We start from the raw sequence: 19499 nt of genomic DNA on the forward strand, positions 1-19499 counted from the left end.
TTGACAATTAAAGGAGTGAAATCTGAAGTACGGAGGTTACAAAACAGAGACTATGTTGTTTCGTTCAAGCATCTGCCTGTTTACCTAGCAAATGAAGAAATGTTAAGCAAGCTAGAGAGATGGGGAGTTTTCCCCATATCTAAAATTAAAAGAAGATTGTATCCTGGCACAAACATAGAAGATGGAACAAGGTTTGTAAAAAACAGATTTCCGGAAGAGATGGTCTCCTTACCATACAGTACCAAAATCGAGACGGCGGAAGCGCCACAGCACTTTAGAGTCATGCACACCAATCAGGTAAAAACCTGTCGACTATGCATGAGCTCAGAAAATGTGATGAAGGAACGCCCAGAATTCAGGTGCTTCAAATGTGACGAAAGGGGACATTTCGCAAGGACCTGTACAGCTGTGTCGGGCCCGGATTGTAAATTGGCCCTAATACCTGCAGGGAGCTTGTGACGCCGAGTTGGCTTTGTCCGCTCGATTGACCAACGCGTACGCCTTGTTTTATCCTTGCAGGCCTAACTTCGCTGGTGAAAGCACTTGTGGGGTTTCTGTAGTGTAGTGGTCATCACGTTTGCCTAACACGCGAAAGGTCCTCGGTTCGAAACCGAGCAGAAACAGTGCTCTTCTTTTGGCGAGAAAATAATAGCATCCACTGCCGCACCAGCAGTGATCGTCGACAGGCACCCAATCAAAAAGGGTTATCAGCTCGATTTGCCTGAAAGTTTCCGTAGTGTAGTGGTTATCACGTTCGCCTCACACGCGAAAGGTCCCCAGTTGCATGGATCTGTCAAATGTCATGACTTGACGTTGTACGAGGATTTGACGAAAAAAATGCCCTGCAAACCTTAAAAAGCAACACCATCCCAGGACAATTCTTTTGATCCCCTTTCAGTGCACTTGCATTAAAGCCCGCGTGATGCGGCACTTTGTCAGTGTTACTGTATCATTCGGACATGGGGCAGAGAGTTAAAGAATTCAGCCTGAGCACACTGCCGCAGGCTCGGTTTGTCAGAAGTGGGATTCGAACCCACGCCTCCAGGGGAGACTGCGACCTGAACGCAGCGCCTTAGACCGCTCGGCCATCCTGACATGCAAGCTTGGCAGGAGCTGTCTCCTGGGAGCCACACCGCAGTACCGTGACATGGAATCTGGTGCTTCACAGCTTGCCCAGCTCCGGCTGTCCAGCTCATTGGCGCTGCAGGCAGCTAATCTGTGCTCGCCTCCTGGGGCTGCGCCTAGTTTCAATAGCCAACACTTGACAGCTGTCATTAGCCGCATTTCCACTATCGGGCCAGTGCGAGCCAGGGCTTTAATCGGGCCGGGGCGGGCCAATAGCCCGGGAGGTTGAGAAATGAGGCTGAAATCATGTCGCGTTTCCACTGTCGGGCTAAAGCTCACAGCGCGTCACGCAAACACCGCCCACAGAACGTCCCCGAATCAAACGTCACACAACCCGCCCACTTCAGCGGGAATGAGGCAGATAAAGCACACCATAAATCATCACGAAACGAAACCATTAAAATGAAGACAACCGAAACAAACAAACGACACGTTACTGTACAGCGGTACATGAAATGTCTATACGCACAGACCTGTGTATTTCCATTCATTACATTTGTTTACTCGCCGACCGACTGGCATTGTGCATCGAGTGCTCTCGCCACTAACGCAGGGACCCAACACAGAGAGCGCACACATCCATAATATAAAGCCACAGAAATTCTCCTTTATAACTCGATATGGCATGTATTTTTTAACATCCTCGTTTTGATAGAAGTCGTGTTAAGTTTTCAGCACAAGAGCGAGTAGCCTAATAAAATATAGCCATATTTGTTGCGCTCGGCAGCTATTCACTAAAACTCCTCATTTAAAGTTCATTTATAAATTTAACCACGTCATATTAAAACATAAACAGTTGTTTGAGGATATAGAACACATTTTGTGTTTGGACTTTCCCCCATATGCGTTTAGCAGCGAGTGCTGCGCAGGACTGGGTGACAGAAAAAAAGGTATAGGAGATTCTGCTTTCACTCACCCAAATAATGCTCTGTTTGCGCGATTTGATTAATATCATCGTATCCAAATACTTTATAAATATTTACTTATATAAATATTTACTCTATATAAATATTTCAAACCCTTCTCCGGTGTTTATTGTTTTTAAAAAATATCGAAAATCTTTTTTTTTTCAGACAGGTCTTTGCAAAGTGAAAGTTAGGCTATATGTGGCTTTAAAACGGTTTGATTTATGTATTGTATATAGGCTACCTACATTGTTATAGCTAGCTTTTGTTTATTTTATATTGGTTTATTTATTTAATGTGATTATATATCCGATATTTGTAATTCTTTAAATTATATTTCAATATAGGCTACCTTAGGCTATTTTATCAAGATATGACAATATATTGTTTAAAGTCTACGAAAGTGGGCACGTATTTTGTTAAGTTTAAGTCTTTCTGTTGTATTTATATGTGTATTATCTCCAAAATAAATAATGAAAAAAGCCGCTCGCGGCATAACAGAGCTGTGAAGGAGCGCTTTTTCCCGGTCTCACACACACAGACAGGCATCTAAACGTGCACAAACAAACAAACATTTTAAACTTGACAAAAACTCTCGAAAACCTTTACTGTCTGCTGTGTTTTTAATATGGTGTAAAGATTATTATGCGTTATTGAAACATAAAGGAGGACGCAGCAAAAAACGTCACTATAAATTAAACTACTTTATTATTTTATGCAGCAGCCTTACATTTAAAAGGGAAACATAAGAGTGATCATACGCAAAAAGACCCCAGACTATAAGGCTAGATGTTTTCTTTCCCTTATTTCTTTATTTGTTTGGCGCATGTACTTGTGTGCGATCAGAAAACTGCCCGCCTCTTCTTTTACTCCGCCCCGAAGCCCCAGCTGGCCCTCCTTGGCCCAAGGTATTCGGCGGGCCGAAAAAGGCCGGCCGCTGGCCCCAAGAAAGCCCCGCTTTGGCCCGATTAGGCCCCGGAAGTGACAGTGGAAACCCCACTGGCCTTGGCTCGCCCTGGCTCGCTCGCTTTGGGCGCGATAGTGGAAACGCGGCTATTGCTTACGGCCACACCACCCTGAGGGGGCTATAGAGCAAACAGGAAGTGAGTTGGCAGCAGTAAGGAGAGAAAGGCTCTCCCCATTTTGTTTGTCTACCTTTTTGTTTATTGACCTTGAGTGTTTTTGTTTGTTTGTTTTCTTTTTGTCTTTAAAAACCACCTAACAGCAGCATTTTGCTGACTGAAGGGTGGTTATGTAGTGTGTTTTATTTTTAATCATGGACAGATTCCCCGGCAACGACATGGAAATGGAGGGACTTGCAAGAAAGGATAAAGAAAATGGGCTGGATAATAGACGGAGAGGTAAAGAAAATGGACTTGACAACAGACAAAGAGATAAATAAAATGAAGAGCCCGGCCAACGAAGAGGTGAGAAAGGTAAGGATAAGCAAGAGGTACAAAGAAGAGTATGCACAAAGGAAGCAACAGTAACTGTAGAAGTAGAAAATGTAAAAGATGCAAGAAGATTTGATGTAACCAAAGCAGTCACGGAGCTGATTGGAGAAGGAAGAATGCTGGCGGTGAGACCCAAACAAACAAAGGGAGTATGAAGTAACAATGGAGACTGAAGCTGACACCGAAATTTTAATAGACAATGGATTGACAATTAAAGGAGTGAAATCTGAAGTACGGAGGTTACAAAACAGAGACTATGTTGTTTCGTTCAAGCATCTGCCTGTTTACCTAGCAAATGAAGAAATGTTAAGCAAGCTAGAGAGATGGGGAGTTTTCCCCATATCTAAAATTAAAAGAAGATTGTATCCTGGCACAAACATAGAAGATGGAACAAGGTTTGTAAAAAACAGATTTCCGGAAGAGATGGTCTCCTTACCATACAGTACCAAAATCGAGACGGCGGAAGCGCCACAGCACTTTAGAGTCATGCACACCAATCAGGTAAAAACCTGTCGACTATGCATGAGCTCAGAAAATGTGATGAAGGAACGCCCAGAATTCAGGTGCTTCAAATGTGACGAAAGGGGACATTTCGCAAGGACCTGTACAGCTGTGTCGGGCCCGGATTGTAAATTGGCCCTAATACCTGCAGGGAGCTTGTGACGCCGAGTTGGCTTTGTCCGCTCGATTGACCAACGCGTACGCCATGTTTTATCCTTGCAGGCCTAACTTCGCTGGTGAAAGCACTTGTGGGGTTTCTGTAGTGTAGTGGTCATCACGTTCGCCTAACACGCGAAAGGTCCTCGGTTCGAAACCGAGCAGAAACAGTGCTCTTCTTTTGGCGAGAAAATAATAGCATCCACTGCTGCACCAGCAGTGATCGTCGACAGGCACCCAATCAAAAAGGGTTATCAGCTCGATCTGCCTGAAGGTTTCCGTAGTGTAGTGGTTATCACGTTCGCCTCACACGCGAAAGGTCCCCAGTTCGAAACTGGGCGGAAACAACCTCTGGCTTTTATGACAATTGTCAAATCAGGCTTCTGTTGAGTACTGACGTTCACTGAAAACATTCTTTCTGCAGAGCGGTGTGAGGCTAGAAGTTTGAATTCAGCTCAGTGTTTACCGCCCCTCGCGGTGTCGCAAACTTGCGTAGAATCTGATTTCTTTTAGCTTTGTGTTGTGCATGAGCAGGTGGCCAGTGCGTTTGCTGGCCCTTCACGGTGCAGACCGTACAAGACAGCTCTATAAAAAAAGACTATAAATACTTGAAGCAGCACTGGCCTATTGGTTTCCGTAGTGTAGTGTTTATCATGTTTGCATTACACGCTAAAGGTCTCCTGTTCGAAACTGGGCGGAAGCATACAATTAGCGGACACTTTTGTCCAAAGCGACATACAATAGTGGAGGTATTCAACAAGACGAGGCAATGCATACGAAAAAGGGCTATTTATTCCAAGTAATTTGTTTGTGCTCAGAGAATTTAGTGCTGGAGTAGGAGTTTCGTTTTCTTTAGAGAGAGGGATATTCACCGGGGTTCGGGTGTACTCTGAAGAGATGGGTGTTAGCTGTCGTTTGAAGGACACCGGTGTATCCGTAATCCGAGTGGGAATGGGAAGGTGATTCCACCAGCGTAGAACATTGAATGAAAACATTGTGGAAAGTGACTTTCCGTCTCTCTGCGCTGGCACCACAAGACAGTGCTCTCACCCTAACCGGAGGCTCCTGTGGTTATCACGATGGCTTTACAAGCGGAGGGTCTCCTGTTAGCAACTGGGCGGAAACATTCAGATTTGCTTTTACGCACATTCTCAATTGGCTCTCTGCTCACTGGATGATCCACGATACAAGGGCATGGATCTGTCAAATGTCATGACTTGACGTTGTACGAGGATTTGACGAAAAAAATGCCCTGCAAACCTTAAAAAGCAACACCATCCCAGGACAATTCTTTTGATCCCCTTTCAGTGCACTTGCATTAAAGCCCGCGTGATGCGGCACTTTGTCAGTGTTACTGTATCATTCGGACATGGGGGCAGAGAGTTAAAGAATTCAGCCTGAGCGCACTGCCGCAGGCTCGGTTTGTCAGAAGTGGGATTCGAACCAACGCCTCCAGGGGAGACTGCGACCTGAACGCAGCGCCTTAGACCGCTCGGCCATCCTGACATGCAAGCTTGGCAGGAGCTGTCTCCTGGGAGCCACACCGCAGTACCGTGACATGGAATCTGGTGCTTCACAGCTTGCCCAGCTCCGGCTGTCCAGCTCATTGGCGCTGCAGGCAGCTAATCTGTGCTCGCCTCCTGGGGCTGCGCCTAGTTTCAATAGCCAACACTTGACAGCTGTCATTGCTTACGGCCACACCACCCTGAGGGGGCTATAGAGCAAACAGGAAGTGAGTTGGCAGCAGTAAGGAGAGAAAGGCTCTCCCCATTTTGTTTGTCTACCTTTTTGTTTATTGACCTTGAGTGTTTTTGTTTGTTTGTTTTCTTTTTGTCTTTAAAAACCACCTAACAGCAGCATTTTGCTGACTGAAGGGTGGTTATGTAGTGTGTTTTATTTTTAATCATGGACAGATTCCCCGGCAACGACATGGAAATGGAGGGACTTGCAAGAAAGGATAAAGAAAATGGGCTGGATAATAGACGGAGAGGTAAAGAAAATGGACTTGACAACAGACAAAGAGATAAATAAAATGAAGAGCCCGGCCAACGAAGAGGTGAGAAAGGTAAGGATAAGCAAGAGGTACAAAGAAGAGTATGCACAAAGGAAGCAACAGTAACTGTAGAAGTAGAAAATGTAAAAGATGCAAGAAGATTTGATATAACCAAAGCAGTCACGGAGCTGATTGGAGAAGGAAGAATGCTGGCGGTGAGACCCAAACAAACAAAGGGAGTATGAAGTAACAATGGAGACTGAAGCTGACACCGAAATTTTAATAGACAATGGATTGACAATTAAAGGAGTGAAATCTGAAGTACGGAGGTTACAAAACAGAGACTATGTTGTTTCGTTCAAGCATCTGCCTGTTTACCTAGCAAATGAAGAAATGTTAAGCAAGCTAGAGAGATGGGGAGTTTTCCCCATATCTAAAATTAAAAGAAGATTGTATCCTGGCACAAACATAGAAGATGGAACAAGGTTTGTAAAAAACAGATTTCCGGAAGAGATGGTCTCCTTACCATACAGTACCAAAATCGAGACGGCGGAAGCGCCACAGCACTTTAGAGTCATGCACACCAATCAGGTAAAAACCTGTCGACTATGCATGAGCTCAGAAAATGTGATGAAGGAACGCCCAGAATTCAGGTGCTTCAAATGTGACGAAAGGGGACATTTCGCAAGGACCTGTACAGCTGTGTCGGGCCCGGATTGTAAATTGGCCCTAATACCTGCAGGGAGCTTGTGACGCCGAGTTGGCTTTGTCCGCTCGATTGACCAACGCGTACGCCTTGTTTTATCCTTGCAGGCCTAACTTCGCTGGTGAAAGCACTTGTGGGGTTTCTGTAGTGTAGTGGTTATCACGTTCGCCTCACACGCGAAAGGTCCCCAGTTCAATACTGGGCGGAAACAACCTCTGGCTTTTATGACAATTGTCAAATCAGGCTTCTGTTGAGTACTGACATTCACTGAAAACATTCTTTCTGCAGAGCGGTGTGAGGCTAGAAGTTTGAATTCAGCTCAGTGTTTACCGCCCCTCGCGGTGTCGCAAACTTGCGTAGAATCTGATTTCTTTTAGCTTTGTGTTGTGCATGAGCAGGTGGCCAGTGCGTTTGCTGGCCCTTCACGGTGCAGACCGTACAAGACAGCTCTATAAAAAAAGACTATAAATACTTGAAGCAGCACTGGCCTATTGGTTTCCGTAGTGTAGTGTTTATCATGTTTGCATTACACGCTAAAGGTCTCCTGTTCGAAACTGGGCGGAAGCATACAATTAGCGGACACTTTTGTCCAAAGCGACATACAATAGTGGAGGTATTCAACAAGACGAGGCAATGCATACGAAAAAGGGCTATTTATTCCAAGTAATTTGTTTGTGCTCAGAGAATTTAGTGCTGGAGTAGGAGTTTCGTTTTCTTTAGAGAGAGGGATATTCACCGGGGTTCGGGTGTACTCTGAAGAGATGGGTGTTAGCTGTCGTTTGAAGGACACCGGTGTATCCGTAATCCGAGTGGGAATGGGAAGGTGATTCCACCAGCGTAGAACATTGAATGAAAACATTGTGGAAAGTGACTTTCCGTCTCTCTGCTCTGGCACCACAAGACAGTGCTCTCACCCTAACCGGAGGCTCCTGTGGTTATCACGATGGCTTTACAAGCGGAGGGTCTCCTGTTAGCAACTGGGCGGAAACATTCAGATTTGCTTTTACGCACATTCTCAATTGGCTCTCTGCTCACTGGATGATCCACGATACAAGGGCATGGATCTGTCAAATGTCATGACTTGACGTTGTACGAGGATTTGACGAAAAAAATGCCCTGCAAACCTTAAAAAGCAACACCATCCCAGGACAATTCTTTTGATCCCCTTTCAGTGCACTTGCATTAAAGCCTGCGTGATGCGGCACTTTGTCAGTGTTACTGTATCATTCGGACATGGGGCAGAGAGTTAAAGAATTCAGCCTGAGCGCACTGCCGCAGGCTCGGTTTGTCAGAAGTGGGATTCAAACCCACGCCTCCAGGGGAGACTGCGACCTGAACGCAGCGCCTTAGACCGCTCGGCCATCCTGACATGCAAGCTTGGCAGGAGCTGTCTCCTGGGAGCCACACCGCAGTACCGTGACATGGAATCTGGTGCTTCACAGCTTGCCCAGCTCCGGCTGTCCAGCTCATTGGCGCTGCAGGCAGCTAATCTGTGCTCGCCTCCTGGGGCTGCGCCTAGTTTCAATAGCCAACACTTGACAGCTGTCATTGCTTACGGCCACACCACCCTGAGGGGGCTATAGAGCAAACAGGAAGTGAGTTGGCAGCAGTAAGGAGAGAAAGGCTCTCCCCATTTTGTTTGTCTACCTTTTTGTTTATTGACCTTGAGTGTTTTTGTTTGTTTGTTTTCTTTTTGTCTTTAAAAACCACCTAACAGCAGCATTTTGCTGACTGAAGGGTGGTTATGTAGTGTGTTTTATTTTTAATCATGGACAGATTCCCCGGCAACGACATGGAAATGGAGGGACTTGCAAGAAAGGATAAAGAAAATGGGCTGGATAATAGACGGAGAGGTAAAGAAAATGGACTTGACAACAGACAAAGAGATAAATAAAATGAAGAGCCCGGCCAACGAAGAGGTGAGAAAGGTAAGGATAAGCAAGAGGTACAAAGAAGAGTATGCACAAAGGAAGCAACAGTAACTGTAGAAGTAGAAAATGTAAAAGATGCAAGAAGATTTGATATAACCAAAGCAGTCACGGAGCTGATTGGAGAAGGAAGAATGCTGGCGGTGAGACCCAAACAAACAAAGGGAGTATGAAGTAACAATGGAGACTGAAGCTGACACCGAAATTTTAATAGACAATGGATTGACAATTAAAGGAGTGAAATCTGAAGTACGGAGGTTACAAAACAGAGACTATGTTGTTTCGTTCAAGCATCTGCCTGTTTACCTAGCAAATGAAGAAATGTTAAGCAAGCTAGAGAGATGGGGAGTTTTTCCCATATCTAAAATTAAAAGAAGATTGTATCCTGGCACAAACATAGAAGATGGAACAAGGTTTGTAAAAAACAGATTTCCGGAAGAGATGGTCTCCTTACCATACAGTACCAAAATCGAGACGGCGGAAGCGCCACAGCACTTTAGAGTCATGCACACCAATCAGGTAAAAACCTGTCGACTATGCATGAGCTCAGAAAATGTGATGAAGGAACGCCCAGAATTCAGGTGCTTCAAATGTGACGAAAGGGGACATTTCGCAAGGACCTGTACAGCTGTGTCGGGCCCGGATTGTAAATTGGCCCTAATACCTGCAGGGAGCTTGTGACGCCGAGTTGGCTTTGTCCGCTCGATTGACCAACGCGTACGCCTTGTTTTATCCTTGCAGGCCTAACTTCGCTGGTGAAAGCACTTGTGGGGTTTCTGTAGTGTAGTGGTCATCACGTTCGCCTAACACGCGAAAGGTCCTCGGTTCGAAACCGAGCAGAAACAGTGCTCTTCTTTTGGCGAGAAAATAATAGCATCCATTGCCGCACCAGCAATGATCGTCAACAGGCACCCAATCAAAAAGGGTTATCAGCTCGATCTGCCTGAAGGTTTCCGTAGTGTAGTGGTTATCACGTTCGCCTCACACGCGAAAGGTCCCCAGTTCGAAACTGGGCGAAAACAACCTCTGGCTTTTATGACAATTGTCAAATCAGGCTTCTGTTGAGTACTGACGTTCACTGAAAACATTCTTTCTGCAGAGCGGTGTGAGGCTAGAAGTTTGAATTCAGCTCAGTGTTTACCGCCCCTCGCGGTGTCGCAAACTTGCGTAGAATCTGATTTCTTTTAGCTTTGTGTTGTGCATGAGCAGGTGGCCAGTGCGTTTGCTGGCCCTTCACGGTGCAGACCGTACAAGACAGCTCTATAAAAAAAGACTATAAATACTTGAAGCAGCACTGGCCTATTGGTTTCCGTAGTGTAGTGTTTATCATGTTTGCATTACACGCTAAAGGTCTCCTGTTCGAAACTGGGCGGAAGCATACAATTAGCGGACACTTTTGTCCAAAGCGACATACAATAGTGGAGGTATTCAACAAGACGAGGCAATGCATACGAAAAAGGGCTATTTATTCCAAGTAATTTGTTTGTGCTCAGAGAATTTAGTGCTGGAGTAGGAGTTTCGTTTTCTTTAGAGAGAGGGATATTCACCGGGGTTCGGGTGTACTCTGAAGAGATGGGTGTTAGCTGTCGTTTGAAGGACACCGGTGTATCCGTAATCCGAGTGGGAATGGGAAGGTGATTCCACCAGCGTAGAACATTGAATGAAAACATTGTGGAAAGTGACTTTCCGTCTCTCTGCGCTGTCACCACAAGACAGTGCTCTCACCCTAACCGGAGGCTCCTGTGGTTATCACGATGGCTTTACAAGCGGAGGGTCTCCTGTTAGCAACTGGGCGGAAACATTCAGATTTGCTTTTACGCACATTCTCAATTGGCTCTCTGCTCACTGGATGATCCACGATACAAGGGCATGGATCTGTCAAATGTCATGACTTGACGTTGTACGAGGATTTGACGAAAAAAATGCCCTGCAAACCTTAAAAAGCAACACCATCCCAGGACAATTCTTTTGATCCCCTTTCAGTGCACTTGCATTAAAGCCCGCGTGATGCGGCACTTTGTCAGTGTTACTGTATCATTCGGACATGGGGGCAGAGAGTTAAAGAATTCAGCCTGAGCGCACTGCCGCAGGCTCGGTTTGTCAGAAGTGGGATTCGAACCAACGCCTCCAGGGGAGACTGCGACCTGAACGCAGCGCCTTAGACCGCTCGGCCATCCTGACATGCAAGCTTGGCAGGAGCTGTCTCCTGGGAGCCACACCGCAGTACCGTGACATGGAATCTGGTGCTTCACAGCTTGCCCAGCTCCGGCTGTCCAGCTCATTGGCGCTGCAGGCAGCTAATCTGTGCTCGCCTCCTGGGGCTGCGCCTAGTTTCAATAGCCAACACTTGACAGCTGTCATTGCTTACGGCCACACCACCCTGAGGGGGCTATAGAGCAAACAGGAAGTGAGTTGGCAGCAGTAAGGAGAGAAAGGCTCTCCCCATTTTGTTTGTCTACCTTTTTGTTTATTGACCTTGAGTGTTTTTGTTTGTTTGTTTTCTTTTTGTCTTTAAAAACCACCTAACAGCAGCATTTTGCTGACTGAAGGGTGGTTATGTAGTGTGTTTTATTTTTAATCATGGACAGATTCCCCGGCAACGACATGGAAATGGAGGGACTTGCAAGAAAGGATAAAGAAAATGGGCTGGATAATAGACGGAGAGGTAAAGAAAATGGACTTGACAACAGACAAAGAGATAAATAAAATGAAGAGCCCGGCCAACGAAGAGGTGAGAAAGGTAAGGATAAGCAAGAGGTACAAAGAAGAGTATGCACAAAGGAAGCAACAGTAACTGTAGAAGTAGAAAATGTAAAAGATGCAAGAAGATTTGATATAACCAAAGCAGTCACGGAGCTGATTGGAGAAGGAAGAATGCTGGCGGTGAGACCCAAACAAACAAAGGGAGTATGAAGTAACAATGGAGACTGAAGCTGACACCGAAATTTTAATAGACAATGGATTGACAATTAAAGGAGTGAAATCTGAAGTACGTGTAGTGGTTTTCTTGGTTTATCTCTTACTAAATCAAACTCAGTCTGGAGGTTATGAATATCAGAAGAATATACTTTATTGTCGACAACAAAGGAGAACTTTCAGGAGACCCCCAGTAGCATCTCTGTCTGAAAAATTCTGCCTCACTCCTGTTCTTGGCTTATTTAAATACCCTTTTACATCCGTTGTTTTCCTTTGTTCTCCATATATTACACAAATTCCACCTAGGTTAACCCCTGACCTCAATTTCCACCTAGGTTAACCCCTGACCCAAACCTGGTAACTATATAACTTATCCAGTTCTTGTGATATGGTAATTCTTCTAATGGTATGCAAGTCTACAAGCAGATTATATACATACACTTTGAATATATATATTAACTTCACACTTTAAAGAGTATAAAATCCACCTCATATAATCCCTCCTCTTAAGACTTCAAGTCTTAATATTCTTGTTTTTTGGCCCATAGTGCAACTCCATGACCTAGCCCTCAGCCATACTACCTAATGACAAATATATGTCACAGTATTATTACAAATGACCAAATCATGTAATTGCACTCTGGAATAGAATCACGCCAAACCTCTGCGCCCACTATTGACGAGGACACAGTAAAAGACTTGATTCTATTTTGTTGATATCATAAAAAGTAGTATTTTAAGCATACAATTAGTTATCTATTTGCTTCTGGGGGTCATGATTATTTAACATACATTAAAGAATAAAACTAAAACAAAAAATAAACATGCACAATCTCCCAATCTAGGGTCACAACACAATATTCTAATCTAACACCCACAAAACATAATCCGTAGAGTACGTTGATCTTCAGCTCAGATACTTTGCGTATCGTAGAGAGCCGCCGTTTTGGGGTAGAGGTTGCTAGCACTTAACACCCAAGGCATGGATCCTCTTCATCATCCTCTTCTTTATCTAAACTATAAAAATTTTAGCACTAGTTCATCTTTTTGACCCTAAATCTGGCACATACTTGCGAGCATTCTTTGTTTCGTTCTAGCCTTAAAAAGTGTTGCTAAAGACTTTATGTTGAGAGTCTATAACCTGAAGTTGTCGTGATTATCATCACTTGAATTTGTGGCACCTTCTGTATTTCTCACTCAGGTATATAATCAGAATTACTCTTTTAACTGTTCTGATGAACTGCTTCTGCCACACTTTGCAATTCGTTGGTTTGAGCTTTGGGATTTTCTGCCTCCTCTGTTTCCCGTTAACTTTCTCTTGCTGGAGTGTTTTTCCTTTGGCTGTCTTGTGCTGTGGTCCAGAAGGTATCCAGTTGATGGCATCCCCTTTGGTAACCTTGGCATAAGGTCCATTTCTCCTGATTTCACTCCACTTTCTCCAGAAAACCTCAGATATACTCGATCACCAGATTAATCTCCTGCTTCTGGTCCTTTCTGGTTTCCTGTACAGATATTGCTTTGCACATGGCAGTTAGTTTCCTCATAAAAGACCAAACTTCTTTCCAATGCATTAGAAATGTTCTTCAAACATTCCACAAGGTTAAATACATGATTACATGCAAGGGTCGACCCAATAATACTTCATGCAATGTTAGTTGCTTGTTTCTGTCAGTTTTCATTCAATCACTTATTAATGCAAAAGGTATATTATTTTAACACATCTTGTTAAACTAGGCCTTGATGAATCATCTTTAGCTCTTTCAATCATTCCTTACAATTATGTGTAATTTCTCAATTTTCTTGATTTCCAATTCTTTATCAATACATTTACTTATCTATTCACTGAATCACATATCCACTTATTTATCTACTTAATTACCTTTATTTACTTTAATTAACGTAAATTAACTTACTTTAATGAATTACTCTAATTTATTTTTAAATGCAGACACGTTAAACTTATTTCTGAAGGTATTCCAAATAGGAGACTTACTTCTCTTGTCTTACATATAGTAACTGTTTCTTCTTCCCTGCTCTGCTGATGGAATTACCTTCACTCATCTACCACAACTGTCATGCCCAAAAACTTGTATCTCTTGCCCTAAGCTAATTTTATCATTTCACAACATCTACAATGAAGTTCTTGAATAATCCATTAGACCTATTGCTGATCTTTTACTCACATTCTACTTTGCACAGATGTCACATGTGTACAACAATTCACTAATCACTGCATTCAAAAAGGCGATCACTTTTTTCAAATCATTTTGCTTGCTGCTTAATTTTCCTTATCACTTCACCCTTGATTCAATCCATGTACATCACCAATGACAATATCTAGAAATGCTGTTATATCAACAATCTGTACTTCCTATTACAAAAATCATACCTATCTTTTTTGCTTCCCTTTGATGCTACACATGTTCATAAAGACTAGTACGTTGTTTATTTGTACTATAATCTAATTAAGGTTGTGACTCTATACTATTATTAGACCTGCTACCCTATTTTCTTTAGTGTAAAATCAATTTTTTATTTATCAGCTTAACAGTTATTATTGCATCTAGAATAGATACAGAATCTTGTTAACACTAAACCCTCATCCCTAAAAAGTTTTATTTCTGTCTTTTACTTGGCTTGAGCTAGATGTACCTGCAGATAATTAAATCCTACACATTACAATATCTATCACTAAATATTCTAAAACCTTTTATGCATTCTAATGTATGTACCTATGTAAATCAGCCTATTTACTTTAAGTGTAACCAAGTGTCTACCCTCCTCTGATAATTACCTGAACAGAAATCAATTAATTACTTTAACATAGTTGGCATCCAAACTAAAAAATTTAAGTACAGTGCGTGTTAGGAACCTCAGCTAAGAAATTCTCTATTACTGACTGTTCTTAAATCATAAATTTTACAACATTTACTTTTGCCTGTTTTGACTAATGCCATAATCAAAATTTAAATTCAAATCAAATTCAAATAGAATCCATTTCATCAGTCACCTACACCATCACAACCGAATTGAAATTGACTTTACTTAGAAATGCCATAACATATCTAAATGTTTCTATTATTGCTATGTTCTCAAAAGTTTCAATAACGCCTATTCCAGCATATAACAGACCTGCATCTGGTTTAATTTTTTATTAATCATCCCTATGCTGGCTAATTTTGTTTTCCCTTAATGTCCTGAACTGTTAATCATTATTAAAATTTGACACCTAAGTAATTTCTTATTTCTGAGCTATTTCTTATTTTGCATTTTCTATTAATTAACATTTTTCACTTTTCAGCATTTTCAGCTCCTAATTCCTTCCTGCTCTCACATCAAACTGGTTATTCATAATTTTTTGTTGTACTTTTTTATCATTTGACTGAAAAATCACTGGATTTCTTTATAGGTTCCTCTCTATCTGATCTAATTTTTCTCCTTTAGTCCTTAGTTCTTTTTTGCTTTTAATTATTTCTTCACATATGTAAAACAATGCGTTTTCTGTTTTTTTTTTTTTTTAAACACTTTTCTTTTTCACATATTCTTTTAGTAAATTTAGAATTGTTACTTTTTGACCTATTCAGTACTGTGAGTTCATTTCACTTTTTTTTTTCCATCTCTTCTTTAAATCACTTTTCTGTCTTAATCTCTGACATAATTTTTCTCTCAAATCTTGGTTTAGTTTACTCAAAATAAGTTTTCCCTAATTTTAACTTAAATACTTAACTCCATCAACTTCTAACCCAAATTATTATTTTTTAGTTATCAAAAACTGTTTTTTATTATCTTTTTTATCACCACCATGCATTATAATTTATCCTCTTATGTTCAATAATCTCTATGAGTTAATCTATGAAAATAAACCAAAATAATTTAACATTCTTCATAATTTATCTTTTCAACATAACACATTTAAAGTTTCATTGTACATTATCATCTAAGACTTTTCTTACAGTTTACATGATACTTTTCTATTTATTAAATTGACAGGAGTCTGATTTGATACAACAATGGGTAGCTACACTTTTGCTCTTATTTTGCCCTCTGAGTGGTCACATTGTACTCAATTTGGACTATAGGTCGACTGCTTTGAGATGGACTGCCAGACTCCCCCTCCTCACACCCTGAGAAGACAACTGGTTCATAGATTGGTGCAGTCATTTCTGTGGTGTCCATATCAGGGCACAGTATTTCCCCCTTCTTTCTTAGTGCTGGCTTCTTTCATTGAGCTATTGTAAAGTTCTGGTGGAGCGCTTTTTCTCTTTGATCAGTTCATCGTTAGCTTGTTTGCCTCTTTTTAGTGTCTCTGAACATAAGTAGCCTTTCCAGTCCTCAGTAATTCCTGGGTATGCAGTGCCTGCCTCACTGCTTTCACAAATGTCCACAGCCAACAGTTTGTCCATTGTGTTTTTCAAACACCTTTTCCATTTGCTAGTGCACTCAGAGATGTCTAGTAGGTAAGAGACCACAGTCCCCCAAAGTCCATCCCTATGTCCTCTTAAGTAATATATGGAATTTAGCTCATAAAAGTCTTTCCTTCTTTCCCATTTTTTTTTCATCAAATGAAGACTCCTCTCATCTATTTTCTCCTCTTTACGGTTTAACAGTTTATTTTTTTCTAATTCACAATCATTTTATCATATGTAAATGTTTAATTTTCTATTTCTTCAGTGTTCTTCTAAATAATTTCTTTAGCTTCAGATTATGCTTTACTTTACATTTCTCCTCATCTATGCTAGTGTTCCTTTACTAACCACTCATTTTTACATTGTAACATTTTCTATACTCAGTTTCTATTTTTTCACTGCTTACATCAAATGTTTCTTCTGTTTGCCATTTGTCATTATCTTATCTTTTATTTTCTCTGTCACGTATTTTAGTATTGCATTTCTTTTTTTCCATATCTGTTTTTCCCTACTTGATTTAATTCAACAATACTACATGGTGGCCTAATATCTGGTAAAACTGTTCAAAATCATTACTGCTATAGCTCAAAGTTAATATTATTAATTAAATTCACATATTTATTTACCAAAAGCATTTTTCATTTTTGAAGTGCAATGCATAATTATCAATTTAGCTTCTTACTGCATAAACTTTTACATGTATTAATCTTTTAAACTCACTCTAACGCATTCTTTAACATTTACCTAGCTTCTATGATTTTCATCTGAATCACTGTACTTTACTACAAACAAATGACATAGCTGACTTTGAGAAAGATGACAAAACATTTTTTTTTTCCTTAAATCCAATCAAATTCTCTAAAGTCAATTATTTCTTTAAATTGTTACTGTTTTTTTCTTTTTATCTTATCTGTTCAATGTGCCTATATTGTAAGCATATTTTAAACATCTAATTTTATCTATGAAACAGTGGACTTATTTTTTCCTATTTCTATTTTATTCTTTTTCCTTTCTGTAATTTGAGTTTTTAGCTCTTAGGTTTTCTTATACATTTTAAAGCTTATTTTGTTACACATTTTATAAATAAATCTTCAATTAATCACTATTTATTTTTCAAGTTTTCTTTTTCTATTTTATTCTCAATCAAATAACTAACTTATATGTTTTTTTATTCATACTTATTTAGTAAATCTATTTGTTTATTAATACATTCTTTTACTCTATACTTCCTTTATCTCTATATATATTGATCACTATGACTTCATTTATTCTTTTTCATTAGTAAAGTTTCAAACTCTTTTCTATATAATATAACTCTATTATTAGTTTTTCCTCATTTAATTTATCTTACTATACTACTTTATAATTTATCTATTCAGTAATAACTTATATTCTATCCAAATTATGTTAATGTCTATGTCATTATTTCATCTATAGTTTGATCTCCTCTCATTAACTCTCCTCTTCTCTGTTTCCCTAGTGCTGTAAATAGGCAATCTATTGTTCACACATGGACACCATAAATCTCTCTCTTACCCCCATCCTGGAGCAGACTGTCTTTCACCTGTTGCTATGTAAAGAATTTAAGTTCACTCTGCCTATTGTTCTTTTTTAACATATTCAAACTTAAAACACAAAGATAATTTCAGAAAAATGTTTATTCTTCTGCTTTTTACTCTGTGTTTTTTAAATGCACATGTTCCATTAGTTTTAATTTAAGAGACTCCTCTCTTTATATCATAATCTCTTCTCTTAAACTGCATCAATCACTATTCCTATTGTTCTTTAAATCACACCACACATATGCAGCCCTCCTTTTATATTATAATATACTATAATCATTATTTTAACCTACTCCTTATTGAAAACATACTTTTAAACACATTCACACTTCTAATCTTATTACTTTTCCTCTTCTCATTCACTCCTCTCCTCCAACTCAGTGTAACAGGAGCTGCATCCCCCCATCCTCATTCCATTCAAGGAGGAGGAAGGCAGTCTTCTCTGCCCACCAATGTGGACTATTTTGCCACAATCTGAAGCAGCAAATACACAAACACTTCAATTAAATAAATACTCTACACTACACTCCTCTTGAGTGACCTGTCCGAGCAGCCCTCTAACCTTAGAGCGGTAACCACAGGCTTTCGCCTACCCATGCAGCCCTTTGTTTATCTCCTCAAACAAAGCGGTATCGTAGGTCTTAGCGCGCATCTCTCTACTTTAATCTGCTTTAATCTCTTAACTGTTACCACACATTAAGGACTCTCTCTTATAACTTATAAATGCTCTATGCATATCTTACATCATTAATAATTTCCCAAATCTGGGTAACAGTTACTAGTTAATGTTTATCCTATCCATCAAGGCCCTCTTAGGAAAACACAGATCATTTGCATGCAAATTATTTTTCTTCTGTTATTCAAAACCCCTTTTTTCTTTAATATCTTTTTTACATTTACTTTTAATTCTTTAAAGCTGGAGAAACAGTTCAAGTGTATTTACCTGTACAAGCAGGTCCTGGCAGAAAAAACACAAACTAATAAGCATAAAATCGCTTACCGTTTTTTATTGTGGCCACATATTTGTGTTTTCTCTCCAGTCCAGCATGCACAGCAACACCAGTCCTGCTCCTTTCCAGCCCACCCAGAGGGACGCCAAATGTAGTGGTTTTCTTGGTTTATCTCTTACTAAATCAAACTCAGTCTGGAGGTTATGAATATCAGAAGAATATACTTTATTGTCGACAACAAAGGAGAACTTTCAGGAGACCCCCAGTAGCATCTCTGTCTGAAAAATTCTGCCTCACTCCTGTTCTTGGCTTATTTAAATACCCTTTTACATCCGTTGTTTTCCTTTGTTCTCCATATATTACACAAATTCCACCTAGGTTAACCCCTGACCTCAATTTCCACCTAGGTTAACCCCTGACCCAAACCTGGTAACTATATAACTTATCCAGTTCTTGTGATATGGTAATTCTTCTAATGGTATGCAAGTCTACAAGCAGATTATATACATACACTTTGAATATATATATTAACTTCACACTTTAAAGAGTATAAAATCCACCTCATACGGAGGTTACAAAACAGAGACTATGTTGTTTCGTTCAAGCATCTGCCTGTTTACCTAGCAAATGAAGAAATGTTAAGCAAGCTAGAGAGATGGGGAGTTTTCCCCATATCTAAAATTAAAAGAAGATTGTATCCTGGCACAAACATAGAAGATGGAACAAGGTTTGTAAAAAACAGATTTCCGGAAGAGATGGTCTCCTTACCATACAGTACCAAAATCGAGACGGCGGAAGCGCCACAGCACTTTAGAGTCATGCACACCAATCAGGTAAAAACCTGTCGACTATGCATGAGCTCAGAAAATGTGATGAAGGAACGCCCAGAATTCAGGT

At 40.6% G+C, this 19499-nt stretch overlaps 1 protein-coding gene, 1 long non-coding RNA gene and 5 other non-coding genes across 7 annotated transcripts in view; 4 read left to right on the plus strand and 3 right to left on the minus strand.

Annotated features, from left to right (window-relative positions):
- Window positions 1–19499, minus strand: part of LOC148680292 (uncharacterized) — a 790608-nt gene that overhangs the window by 542002 nt on the left and 229107 nt on the right. The window lies entirely within an intron of this gene.
- LOC141381693 (uncharacterized) overlaps window positions 1–19499 on the minus strand; it is an 835171-nt gene that overhangs the window by 172260 nt on the left and 643412 nt on the right. The window lies entirely within an intron of this gene.
- Window positions 1013–1095, minus strand: trnal-cag (transfer RNA leucine (anticodon CAG)). The gene has a single exon. It is a non-coding gene; the product is annotated as a tRNA-Leu (tRNA).
- On the plus strand, window positions 4239–4311 carry trnav-aac (transfer RNA valine (anticodon AAC)). The gene has a single exon. It is a non-coding gene; the product is annotated as a tRNA-Val (tRNA).
- On the plus strand, window positions 4416–4488 carry trnav-cac (transfer RNA valine (anticodon CAC)). The gene has a single exon. It is a non-coding gene; the product is annotated as a tRNA-Val (tRNA).
- On the plus strand, window positions 6979–7051 carry trnav-cac (transfer RNA valine (anticodon CAC)). Its single transcript has one exon. It is a non-coding gene; the product is annotated as a tRNA-Val (tRNA).
- Window positions 9541–9613, plus strand: trnav-aac (transfer RNA valine (anticodon AAC)). Its single transcript has one exon. It is a non-coding gene; the product is annotated as a tRNA-Val (tRNA).

Source organism: Danio rerio, chromosome 4 (genome assembly GCF_052040795.2).
Source record: "Danio rerio strain M-AB ecotype USA chromosome 4, GRCz13ab, whole genome shotgun sequence".
NCBI classification, from domain to species: domain Eukaryota; kingdom Metazoa; phylum Chordata; class Actinopteri; order Cypriniformes; family Danionidae; genus Danio; species Danio rerio.